The sequence below is a fragment of the Rutidosis leptorrhynchoides genome, chromosome 1, assembly GCF_046630445.1.
Source record: "Rutidosis leptorrhynchoides isolate AG116_Rl617_1_P2 chromosome 1, CSIRO_AGI_Rlap_v1, whole genome shotgun sequence".
Taxonomy (NCBI): Eukaryota; Viridiplantae; Streptophyta; class Magnoliopsida; order Asterales; family Asteraceae; genus Rutidosis; species Rutidosis leptorrhynchoides.
The window spans coordinates 681,993,345-682,007,923 of record NC_092333.1 but is presented as its reverse complement, the minus strand read 5'-3'; the positions used below and the strand labels follow the sequence as shown (position 1 = coordinate 682,007,923).

General features: G+C 30.5%; 1 long non-coding RNA gene across 1 annotated transcript; it reads right to left on the bottom strand.

Annotated features, from left to right (window-relative positions):
* Positions 1-273: 273 nt before the first annotated feature.
* LOC139886010 (uncharacterized) lies at positions 274-4,652 on the bottom strand. The gene is made up of 5 exons (XR_011772228.1): positions 4,476-4,652; positions 3,908-4,095; positions 3,485-3,567; positions 444-503; positions 274-394 (listed from the first exon to the last, which is right to left on the bottom strand). It is a non-coding gene; the product is annotated as an uncharacterized lncRNA (long non-coding RNA).
* Between the last annotated feature and the right edge of the window lie 9,927 nt (positions 4,653-14,579).

The following is a 14,579-nucleotide window of genomic DNA, read 5'->3' as shown; positions in this document are numbered from 1 at the left end:
AAGTTGTGTAATGAATAAATGTATGAACAAATATTTTTCAAGTATTGTTATGTGTAGTCTTTATACTTTTGCAGTTCAACAACAAGAGTACTTATGACACTGTCCGTTGAGGTATCATTAATTCATATACGACTTTTAAATTCAATATATTGTATGCGGATGAGTACCCGTGCAACGCACGGGCTCATAAATCTAGTTATATTATATAATATTAATATATAAAGGTTATAAAAGAAACACGAAAGTGTGATCTCTTGTTACAACAACAATAACTATAGGGAGTAATAAACACTGTTGTCCAACCACCTCCAGTCAAAACCAACAGTAGGCCTCCGCCTTTTGTTGAGTACTTTCTTGTATTTACATGCCATTCAGATAAGCATATAACAAACCGCTGATACAAATAAAAAATATGAGAGATAACAAAATCTTGAAATACTAACCTTAAATAAGGAAGATCCTGTTAAAAGAAAGAACCCTAGCAAACTTAGAGAGGAGAAGATCTGAAGATTGAATCATTGGTAGTATAAATCAGTACTATTAACAAAGAAGATAAACACTTGTCATAGAAACCACATTGCTGTAAAACCTTATCAGTAACTTCAAAATTTAAAATGAAGTACCTAAGATACAACCACCAGTAATTGCATCAAAACAAAAGACATCATAGAAAACCAAATAAACTCATATCATAATATCGACCTAGCACCTCAACATCAACACGATTTGCATAAGATACCAAATCAAATCACATATAGATCATACGTATTTGCAAGAACCTGAAAATAAACATCCCTTTACCTAACTCATCCTACAATAGATGCCTATTAAGATACAGTTATATGCCAAATGAATATACATGTGATTAAGGCTTCACAAATTAATGCTAAAACGACCTCCATAATCGTTTAGCCGTAATTCTTCATTGTTGTAGTAATATTGTACACCACAAAATATGTGATTAAAACGTGTAATGGGTAACTAATGCCATATTAATGTGATGGTGAAGGACATGCTCTGCAACAAAACTGAAATTATGTGCAATATTTCCTAGGCAAAAATTAACAAATTCAAAAAGGTATATCTATATAAAATAATGGGTCGATATTGCCACCCTGCAACAAACACTGCTAGATTAAATCAGATATTTTTATAAGATATTCAAAAATTGGTCATCACCCCCACACATAATACATAGTACATCTTTAAGAAGTAGACCTCTTAAAGCTTTAGATTCAATCACCTAGTCTAAACATGTAATATCAAAAAAAAAAAAAAATTATTTTTCTTGAAAAGCCTGTAATATCAATTTGACATAGTCAAAGAACCTTGTCACCAGTCATGTTTGAAACTTACAAATAATAACAACAGTAATATCAATCTACGAACCCTAGATTACAATAACATAATAATTTTCCAAAAAAAAAAAAAAAGGAAAAAAAAAAAAAACTCATAAGCAACCATAGAAAAGTGATATCTACCTTATCTTTTAACTTTCTAGGCCTGCACACCGAATGCTATACAATGTTACAAAGCAATGTTACATATTGCAGGCCTAAAAGGTTAATATAACAAAGCAATGTTACACAATTAAAAAAAAAAAAAACTTTTATCATATTGCAGGCCTAAAATGGGTAATTTAACAAAACAATGTTACACTATTAACTTGAATCATGGACTAATTTGTAGTGCTATGTGTCAAATAACCTTAGAAATCATTAAAAATTAAAAAGAAACAACCATAACAAATATATATATATAGGGTGAAGATCCAGCGCTAAGTGGGTATAAGTGGGATAAGGGGATAAGTGATTTTGTGATTTTTATATCTCGAGTTCTACAGCTCCGATTTAAAAAAAAAAATTGCTGGTATCTATTTTCAGTGTGGAGATTCAGAATTTTTTATTTTTTTTCCCTTCAACTGGAGCGTTAAGATGCATCTGATGCATGTTATCCACTGTTTTGATGCTGTTTGATGCATGTTAACTGCCTTTCACGCAGCAGATGCATCTTAACAAAAAACAAAGAAAAAATGACTTTTTGATTAAAAAAAAACAGTGTTTAGGGTTTAGTAATTAGGGTTTAGTAATTAGAATTTAGAAATTAGGGTTTAGGGTTTAGAAATTAGGGTTTTGGAACGAGTTTTTAAACTAACGGTTTAGAGTTTAGGGGTTAGGGTTTAGGGTTGAGGGTTTACGCCCTAAACCCTAACCCCTAAACTCTAAATCGGGCTAAATCCTAAAAAAAACTCAAAAAACGTTAACATGCATCAGGTGCATTTTAAGCTCCTGTTGAAAAAAAAAAAAAAAAAAAAAAAAAAAAAAAAAAAAAAAAATTTATGAATCTACACAATGTCAGTAGATTACGGAAATTTTTTTTTTTATGTTGGAGCTCTATTTTAAAAGATATAAAAATCTCATTTTACTTATCCCCTTATCCCAAAAATACCACTGATCCCTTGATCTCCCCCCTATATATATATATATATATATATATATATATATATATATAGGGGCAGGATCAATGGGGAAGTAACCAATCGGGGGGAAGCGGAGGGAAGCAAAAACTTTTTTTTTTTTCGTTTTTTTTGGAATTTTTTTTTTTCCGGCATCAAGATCACACGAAAATATGAACATTTAGAAGAGACACTTCGTGATGAATGTTATTATTTAGGCGGGAAAACGATCGAAAAAAATAACATTCAAGATAATATTGTTCGTGAAGAATATGAACGTTTTTTTTCCATGTTTTGTGAAGTAAAATTTAGCCCGATACCCTAAACCCTAAACCCTAAACTCTAAACCGTTCGTGTTAAAAACTCAATCTAAATCCTAAATCTAAACCCTAAATCTAAACCCTAAACCCTAAATTTCTAAACCCTAATATCTAAACCCCAATAGCTAAAACCTCAACATACGCTCGAAAAACACGATAATTGTTATATATTACTTCTTCGAGCGTTTTCCAGCCAAAATAAAAACATTTATCACAAAGTGTCTCTACTAAATGTTCATATTTTCATCCCATCTATAATGTTCGTGAACAAAGTTTTTTCAAAAAACGAAAAAAAGAAAAAAGTTTTTGCTTCCCCCCGCTTCCCCCCGATTGGTTACTTCCCTCTTGATCCTACCCCTATATATATATATATATATATATATATATATATATATATATATATATATATATATATATATATATATATATATATGTTGTTTTGTTAAAAAACTTTATAAAATTCATAAAACCTTTTTATATGTATTCCCAAATCCAAGTTAAACATCCAGATTCTCTCTGAAATAACAACCGTAGCAAACAAATGTACGTAGAAATCGAAACAGTATCATCACAAATCAAAAAATGCCCATATAATAATACCATCAGCTCATTCCCATCCTACAAAGCCCATATCTCCTCAGTGAATCTATAAAACTAAAAACCCATAAATAAACATGTAAGTAGGTGTAAGAAAGAGATATGAACCAACCATGTAAGCGGATTATCAATAGCACCTTGACCACCATCTACAACAGATTTTTCCAGATTAATGTAAATCGAAGTCTTAGACATCTGCATAAAAAAAACGAAACTATAATATATATTTACAAATTTGTACTATACGAAGTAAGGTATAAAAAGCAATCTGGTGACACCAACCTAAAGCTTCATCAAATAAGCAATCTAAGAACAACAACCCAGATCCCAAAAACCCATTTAAAGATTAAACAAAAAAACGTCAACATATGCACAAAAACCAAGAAAAAGATTTCATAATCAAATATTCTTTGCCTTCTAAATTGTTGTCTAGAAAAAAGATATTATAGTTACTTACAAAAAAAATAACAGCATATAATAACCAAAATATAAGTAGAATTATGCAAGATGAGAGACCATATCTGTAGAGCCATACCTTAAACCAAAACACAATCATGGCAGTGGGTCTTTAAGAATTTATTTTGTTTGAGGGACCGACTAAAACAGGCACAATCATCGCAGTGGTGGCTACGGTTGGAGGTCAATCAAACTTGAACCCTAATTTGTCCAGAAAAAATCTTCACTGGAACTAATGGAACCCTCAAAAGAGTTGGTAAAATATACCTGGTGAAAATCAGCAACAACAAATAAATATAAGATAGAAGATTACATAATCTTGAGATAGATCCTTGAGATGAAATTGAGAAATATGTAACAGAGAGGTAGTAGTGATTTCAATTTCCAAATTTCAAATTAGGAGCTACAATCATATATATATATATATATACGCTGATACACAGCTATACATATATAATGTCTTATCAGCATAATTACAAACCTATTATACGTTCTGAAAGCCATGATTCATACATATGCAGCTCAAAACTAACAAATACGTAATTCGGAGAAATTGAATACGAAACCCTAAGTTAATTTGATGATATGAATACAGATGCGTATGAAACATCAAAGACAAAAGGAATTAGGATTAATTAATTTTGTACCTAAGTAGGAACACAGGATAGACAGAGGGAATTTTTCTTCAGGTTAATCGGCGATTGTAGGTCCGCCGGATTGAAGAGATGTGGATGATAACAGACGGTGTGTATCTATATCTCGTTTCAATGATGATAGCAGTAGTTTTTACGGAATTTTGTTTAGGTAAACCCTAGAGGATGTGTGTGTGTTAAGGAGCAGTGTCGTAAAAAACTAGATTAATAGCCGATTAACCTCCGATTAATCATTTTTAAGAGTAATCTGTTCCGATTTCTAAAAATCCGTTTAATTAAATGGTCAACGTCAATTGATGTGTCAAAATCGAATTTGGTAATTAAAGTCGGTCAAATTCAAAAATAGTTAACATTTTAACATGATTTTGAACTAACACTTTATAGTTTTGAAACAAAATGAACAATTTTAGACAATTATGTTAAAGTTTATTTTTATATTTATGATTTTTTTTTTCTATAATTAGTTATTTACTGAAAGGACCCGTTCATATACATTATAAACGATTCACAATAGTTGATTACATCGCGAGGTATTTTGACCTCTATATGATACATTTTACAAACATTGCATTCGTTTTTAAAAGACAAACTTTCTTTACAACGAAAGTTGATGGAATGCACACCATTTCATAATACATCCAACTATAATTGACATAATAATAATCTTGATGAACTCAATGACTCGAATGCAACGTCTTTCAAAATATGCCATGAATGACTCGAAGTAATATCCTTAAATTGAGCTAATGCACAGCGGAAGATTTTTTTAATACCTGAGAATAAACATGCTTTAAAGTGTCAACCAAAAGGTTGGTGAGTTCATAGAATTATCATAATTTATATGTTGGTCAATATTTGTCTAACAATTTTTGGTCAAGTCATAGTGTACCACAATCCTAATACTCGAGACTAATATGCAAAAGTCAACAAAAGTCAACTTGACCCAAAATGACTTCTAAAATTTATACGTGTTTATTATATAACTTAGCTATAGTCGTTTTATATATTTAAATATATTTATTAGATTTTATAATAATAAAAGTCATTTATTAATAAAAATTTATATTAACGTTTATATATGATAAAATATACTTTTATATATCTTAAGTAGTAAAATTTATAAAGTTCACTTAATATCGTAAAACTATAGTGGTAAGTATTATTAATGTAATTATATTACGAGTGGTGAAAAATATCTTTGTATCCCCTATTTATTTGATAAAATAATATTGATCATAATAATAATAAGTAAAAGTTGTATTATTTTGTAATAATAATTATTATTATTCTATAAAAAAAATAACAATATTTATATTTACTAAAAATGTTATTATGATAAAATGATAATACTAACATAATAGTAATAATGATATTTTATAATAACAATGATATTTCTATTAAAATAATAATGACGATAGTAATAATAATCATTTTAACAATAATACTAAAATTCAGTTGACTTTAACTTCAAATCCGTTCATCGAAACCATTCGATATCTAAATGAAAAGTTCTTAATTTTTCGCTAGCTTTCCAATGACATGCATATCATATACCCTATCTCAGTAGCATATGTATCTAATTCAGGATTCAACAAACCTATCTAAGGACAATATCGAATGTACAAGCATGCATAATCCTATATACTCGAGCACTAGTCAGGGATACACTATTGATATATAAAAGTTAAGTTATGAGTGCTCACGTATCAATATTGAGATTCAATATTGCAGGAAAGTACGTAGACGCAACGGAGATGATAAACACTAGATTGACCTCACGAGCATACCCATGAACCATACCCATCACCTCCATAGCTATAACCCATAATTTCCTTAGCTTCGACTCATTCAAAAAACTATTTTGAAATCACTCGGACATCACTCCGTCGTAATATTTTATGTATACTAATAATATCTTGAAATAATATAGAGCAAATATATATATATATATATATATATATATATATATATATATATATATATATATATATATATATATATATATGTAAATCGATTGAGAGAGTTTAGAGAAATATATTTTCAAGTTTCTATGAAATAATGAAACCTATTGAATTCTATTTATAATAGATTTTTGAATTATTAAAGTGAATTATTAAAGTATGAATTATTAAATTGAATTATTAAAGTATGAATTATTAAAGTGAATTATTAAAGTATGAATTATTAAAGTGAATTATTAAAGTATGAATTATTAAAGTGAATTATTAAAGTATGAATTATTAAAGTGAATTATTAAAGTATAAATTATTAAAGTGAATTATTAAAGTTAAAGTAAAGTAAAAGTAAAGTAAAGGTAAAGTTAAAGTATAGTAAAAATATAAAAACTATGTATATATAATACGTGTATAAATATATATAATATTAATTTAAATCGTTATATATATATTTAATGAAATAAAATATAAATATCGTTATATTTATTATACTGGTTAAGTAATGAGTTGTCAAAAGTGATTCTAGATATTTATAAAAGTTATATACGTTTTAATAATAAAGTTATTTTTAAACTGAAAACGTTTTTGTACGTTTGAAAATAGATTAATAGAATATTATGGAAACCAATTCTCCAATAGCTTTTGTCTAACTTTCGTAAATGACACTTTTTATTTTTATTTATAAATAGCTTTACAAATTATTCCGAATATCGTTAAGAGGAATAGATTTCTCAAATCATAGTGGACCTCTCAACAGAGACTTGTAATCATAATTCAATGTTTCTGATAATTCAATCATTTAATATATATATATATATATATATATATATATATATATATATATATATATATATATATATATATATATATATATATATATTTTAATTTCGTCGATAATCATATTGAAACAAATACATTCATATAAAGCATTATACTTTTAAATACTTTGTTGACATTTTCAATTTATAACATATACACATATACATACATATTCATATATGTTCATTTAATAGTTCGTGAATCATTGGAATTTGGTCGAGGTTTAAATGAATGTATAAACATAGTTTAAAATTCTTGAGATTTAACTTAACAAACATTGCTTATCGTGTCAGAATAATATAAAGATAAAGTTTAAATTTAGTCGGAAATTTTTGGGTCGTCACAGTACCTACCCGTTAAAGAAATTTCGTCCCCGAAATTTGATAGAGGTCGTTATGGCTAACAATGAGAATGTTATTATGACGATTATGAAGTTTTATCATGTCTAAGAAGTATGGATAAAATAATTCGATTACTCAAAGCGTATGAGGGAAGTTATCGTAAATGAAGGAAATAAGATTATAGTGATTCGTCATATCTTTTGACGTCATCACAATTGATCTCCGAATTTAAAGAAAATCTTTGTAATCTATGTTGGATTTGATGCTTCGGTGATTAAGGAGATTATGATTCTCTTCGAATTAATACGATAATCCATCTTGATTTCTCTGTCGGGTATTTCACTATAAATCCACCTCCTTCGTTTCCTTACAACTCACACCTTCTATTCTTTCTCCCTCAACTCATATTTTAAAGTATTTGTCAATATGCTTCATCCAGTACTGATTCTCGATATACTCCTCACTTTCATATCTGTCGTTCTTCTTTTTCATCTGCCTCCGGAAGAATCTATTTATTACTACTATACTCTCGGTTTTATAGTGTTTTTAGTTCTTCCGTGTCTTTATATTGCTATATGCATCGATATATACGGTTTATAATTTTTGGGTGGTTGTTGGTTTTTTTTATCTTCCCTTATATTTCAAAGCCCCTGCTTTTGTCTTCTATAATCATTGACATCCAAGTTAATGCTCCCTTCTATTTGCTGCGATTTATACTCCAATTTCTATTTTGGAGTTTTGTCCTTTCGTTTCTTCTTCTTACGATTAAGCAACGTTTGTAATGGTCCAGTATTTGCAGATATGAATTTCAGAATGAACATAGTTAATGTTCTAAGAAGGAAATGGTAATGGCACGATCTTGATTTGTTAATTTACCAGAATACCCTGAAAAGACCGAATCATCAAGAAAATATATTCTTGATATTTTTAGAGATTAAATAGAATACAAGAGTCGTGTAACATGGAACATGATGACGGCATGGTCTGTGAATCGTCATGTCCCATTAGAAACTCAGCATGACTTACTATAATATAATCACGTTGATCAAGTGTCATTATATTATACTAACTCATGCTTCAGTTCCCAACACTACTTCAAAACATTCATAATTTAAACTCGAAAGTTTATAGAATATAGAAACTAATAGTTTCTTATATGATGTAACACTGATAGCGCAAAGAGATAAATGACTTCAGATAAGATTAGTTGTGAAAATATCTTCAGAAATATCGCGGATATTTATAATGAAAGATATGATAATATCTTAGAATTTCTAATATTGATGGATGATGATGAAGATTTGTCTGTAAAGGTTTAGAATAAAGAGTAAGGTATTCGTTAATGACTTTAGCAGGCACTGAATCATTTGGATTCTTTGAAGGCAGATTTAGTCTTTGTGATTTGTCCACAGCCTCCTTCATAGTCTGTTCAATCCGTTTTCCAGTTCCAAACCTTCTCTTTTTCTCAGCTTTACCACCTTACTATTCTTTGTCATCAAACTTTTTACTGTTAAGATCGTTTACAGTTTTTGATGCTTCGTCAGCATTTCAAGAACTAGTTTGCAGTTCAGAATATTTTTCAGAACTTCACATTCAAAGTATGTAAGTCCAGGAGATAGACGTTTTACGTACACATATAACTGTTGGCGTAGACATGCTGTGAGATTTCAAAATACTGGTTACTGTTTTTCGATGATTCGTATGACAATTCTCGTTACAAGATGCGAATGAGTAAATGATGTGATTTCAATAAATATAATGATTTTTCGAAAAGTCAAAGATAATTGAAGTTGTTGGTAAGTTTATTACTAAGGTGGCGAGATATGAAAGGTCCCCAGTAACGATGATGAAAGGGCAACGTATCTATCGAGATTATAATAAGACTAGTCTGACTGAAAAGTCGAAGTTGACTTGCTGGAGCTGTGACAAAACTGTCTACTTTGAAAAGGAATTGAAAAGTCATTTTAGCTAATAAATGCCAAAGGGTCTGACACGGATACGCGTCGAACTATGACTTTGGCTTCGAGAGCTTTTTAAGTACATAAATGTGGGTAATATGTGGTTGGATCATCATCTCGATTGTTCATTGTTTGAAGTGTCTTCGAAAACTTCGGAGAGTTTGAACACAGTTTGTAATCGTTAATATACATATAATGTTCTAACACGGTTTTGAAGTCAAAGTATAGCTTTGAAAGATGTAGGAATCTAAGAGTGATGTCTTCTGTTAAATCATGACTTGGAATTTGATTTGTCAAAATCAGAATGCGTAATCAAATTTGGGTGAGAATGGTTGTTTTGATTTCTATACAAGAATGTATATTGTTGTGAGATTTTGGGAGTATAGTTGATGATTTGCTTAATCAGATTCGAAAAATGTAATATATTAATTGTGAATTTATATATCTCTCGGGTATTACCTACCCGTTAAAAAAAAATTTCACAATTAATATTTTGTACAACAGAATTTTATTACAGTCTTTATGAAAATATATATGTGCATATTTTCTTCAGATGTAATATAGATTTAATGAGTTAATATTAAATTAAACTCATTTGATTTACGGTTGAAACTAGAACTGAATAATCCCTAAAGACTTTAGAAATTACATAACTTTTACGGAGTATTTATTCAATAAAATTGAAATTATGAATTAATACTTCGTTATTTGTTGGTGTTTGTAACCCTTGCACCATATTCTCTAAAGCCACTACTCGAGCGCGAAGCTCGTTGACTTCTTCTATTACATCGGGGTGATTGTCGGTTCGGACGAGCGGATAAATAAAATTTAGAATTTGATGTAGTATATAATCGTGACGAGATACTCTGAAAATGAGAGAGAAAATGGTGTTTCGGACCGGTTCGCTGGTAAGTGCTTCAGGTTCATCGCCAAGAGGGCAATGTGGTGGATGGAAGGGATCACCTTCTTCTTGTCTCAAATTATTGAGGAGGCTACGAACCTATCCCCAATTCATTCATAATAGATGATGGCTAATTGGTTGATCCATTCCGGTCACACTGCTTTCGGAGCTTGAGTGGGATTCCATATCGGAATTCGAGGGACTTGAACTAATGACGAATTCCATTTCGTTCGATTGAATAAAGAATTTTTCGATATGAAGCTATCGGGTGGTATTCTAATTACATAGAATATCTATATATATAGCGCAAAAGATTTCGTAGATTATGGAGGAAATTACGGGATATGTCAGGCAAAGTTTACAGTAACAGATACGCTAAGATATGGATTAGCAGATACGCTAAGATATGAATTTTGTCTATACACTATTCATGCAATCAATGCAGTAAGACGTGTCTAGACTAAGAATGATAAGCAGGCAATTTCTGACAAAAATGATAAGCAAAACTTTTGACATGCAGACACGGTCGAAGTCCAGGCTCATTAATGCATCCTAACGACTATCAGTCAGACACACTAATGCAGACCTGGTTCGCTAAGACCACCGCTCTGATACCAACTGAAAGGACCCGTTCATATACATTATAAACGATTCACAATAGTTGATTACATCGCGAGGTATTTTGACCTCTATATGATACATTTTACAAACATTGCATTCGTTTTTAAAAGACAAACTTTCTTTACAACGAAAGTTGATGGAATGCACACCATTTCATAATACATCCAACTATAATTGACATAATAATAATCTTGATGAACTCAATGACTCGAATGCAACGTCTTTCAAAATATGCCATGAATGACTCGAAGTAATAACCTTAAATTGAGCTAATGCACAGCGGAAGATTTCTTTAATACCTGAGAATAAACATGCTTTAAAGTGTCAACCAAAAGGTTGGTGAGTTCATAGGTTTATTGATGATGTAGCGTGAGGGTACGAAATAGTATTATTTTTAATACAAAATACTACAAAATATGACACAAGTTTTATTAATTTACGGATGGGATATACCTAAACCTTGCTACAACACTATAGGCAGTGTACCTAATCGTAGAGTAGTGTAGTTTTTAGTAAGTCCGGTTCGTTCCACAGGGAGCTGGTGATACTTACTATATTTTTAACTATATTTATACAAAATATATATAATTATATAAGTAGTAATATTATTATAAAAGGGGGGTTTTACCGTTTAATGACCGGTTTGTCGATTCTATATTTTAAGCGTAAAGATAAATGACGATAATTAAAGTGCGTAAAATAATGACAATAAATAAAATGACAGTAAATAAAATTGCGAGTAATAAAATGACAGTAAATAAAGATACGATGAGAAATATAATAAAAGAATTATGCTTATTTAAACTTCCGTAATCATGATGTTTGACGTGTTGATTTTAATTTATTACCATGGGTTAATTGTCCTTTGTCCTGGTTTATTTGATACGTTTATCTGGTTTTTGTCCATAATAGTCCATCGGTCATAAATATAAAGTGCGAGTATCCTCGTCAAATTACCCTTATACCCGAAGTCAAATATTCCAACTGATTAAGGATTTAAACTATGACGCAGTTATCACTTCTGTCAACAATTACACCAGTTATCACTGTATGTAATCCACCCCTGTTTTAATTAGTTTATGAATATTAATTCATCCACTTGATCAGAATGAATAATCAATTACCCAACCCAATTGATTAATTAAATGATTATAACAGATTCCATATGAACGTCACTAAATAGGACAACCATAATCATTATTAATTATTAGGTTAATTAATTTGAAGATAGGTTCGACAGACTCCAATGAGTTGTCACTCAATTAGACAATACCCCCCATCTATTAATAGTCAATAGTCCAATTTCCACAAGTGTCGGTCTTTTGCCCAAATCTTAATTATGGTACAAAGCCCAATTACCCAATTTTAGTAATTAGCCCAACATCATGATTACTTCGTTTTAAATAAGCATAATAATAACTTAGCTACGAGACATTAATGTAAAAAGGTTGAACATAACTTACAATGATTAAAAATAGCGTAGCGTTACACGGACAGAATTTCGACTTACACACTCAAATGATCTCTATCATAAATCTTATTATTATCATAATTTAAACTTAAAATTAAGATTATTGTTATATCTTATTACATTAACATTATGATAGAGATATAGAATATAGATATTGATAATTGATATTGATAATTGATCGATAAAAAAAAGATCGGAAAAAATTCTTTCTTCCTTCATCGAACGTAATATAGCCTTTTATAGGCAAATTAGAAATTGAATTTTCATTTACGACCCCTGAACTATGCTCAATTAACAACTTTTTATTATTTAATATTATTCTTATTATGAATTATTTAAATATTATATTTTATTCTTGTGCATAGTTGACTCGTAATTTTTACACCGTTGCGTCGAGCGTTGAGAGTTGGTTCATGTCCCGGTTCCGGATTTTCGAACGTCCTTTCGTATAATTTAATATCTTGTACTTTGCGTTTTGTAACTTGTACTCTTGTCATTTTTAGACGTTCTTCATCAATAATTTGAACCTTTTTGATTGTATCTTGTACATTTGAGCTTTTTGGACGTTTTGGTCTTTCAAATCTTCGTTTTTGTCTTTAAATCTTCATTTTCGAGCGATTTGCGTCTTTCGTCTTCGCACTTATTTATTTAACTATTACAACTAAAAATAAGGAAATTACATTTAAAAACTTTACATATTGGAACGATATTGCTACTAAATATATGCTCATTTGGAACACTATCAAATATCCCCACACTTGAGCGTTGCTTGTCCTCAAGCAATACAGAACTTGAAATAAAAACATACATGAATCACTTTTTTATTCATCACATTTTGTACATCAGTGATTTTGATATAGCGGTATAAACAATGACAGTAATGATGGTTAAAGGTGGGTGTGTCATCCACAGTTGCCTCGGGTTTAGGTCAACGACACTTGCAATCAAATAGCCGATTTACTTTCGGTTTCCAAAGCAAAGTGCACATTTGAAAGGTGGTTTACAGTCCCACATGACTATTAAAATGTAGATCCTTAAGGAAATTGGATCTTTATGAAAACATTTGATCTTTTTGAAAATTTAATCTAGCTTTTACCCTAGATAAGTTTTCCGGAATAACCTTTCACCGGTGTTTGCAAAATATTTTTGTGGATCAATATTTTGGCTAAAAACTTTTAGGTTCGTGTAATCCACTGCTATCCCGGTATCGGAAAGCACACATCCAGTTTACTTGTTCCGTATATTACCTTTCGGTAAACTACCGTCCGGTTGTAAAGGAAAGCGATGAACAAGAAACTGTTAAGGCAATGTCCCGTGACATGCAGATGATTATGGTCTTTTAACGTGTCGGATGCTAGAACTATCCTTGGTAGGAGCGATAGTAAAGATCATCCTATGATTTTTCGGTCTGGCACAAGGTCCTGTCTCTGACCATGCTATGCAACCACCGTTCTTACGGTTGACACCCGATTTGGTTCAGGTGACCTAATGAATTCTGATGAATTCTCAGGATTTTACGTTCAATGGTAATGAACGCATTGAAAATGGGTTTTCAGAAAACAAATCGGTTTGTATTTTTGATCAAAATATTTTCTCGTTCAAGCTCGAGTTTAGATATCATTGAATTCCATGAGTTTGAATTCTCAATCTTTAAGGTCAATCTCTAGGATTGAGTATTATCAGTCTTAAAAGCTGATTTTTAATCTTTAAGGAGATTATCCTTTCTGGGGATCTGATTCATTAGTCTTATCAAGCTAATTTGCACGGTGCCCCCCCATTGTACGAGATAAATCCTTCTCATGGTTAGGATAAATCTGACCACTTGGCGACCCTGTTTGATGCTGAGGTCCGTGGATTTCCTGCTGATTTTAGTGATGACTTTTCTAGGTTTTTCGTCAACCTACAGCTGGTCTGGACGACAACTTCATGACCTAAATCAAGAAGCGCGTGTCTTTTTCGAAAGACTTTACTTCCTTTTAATGATGGAATTGATTCATCGTGTAGATCCATCTTTCTTTCAAATGTATTACAG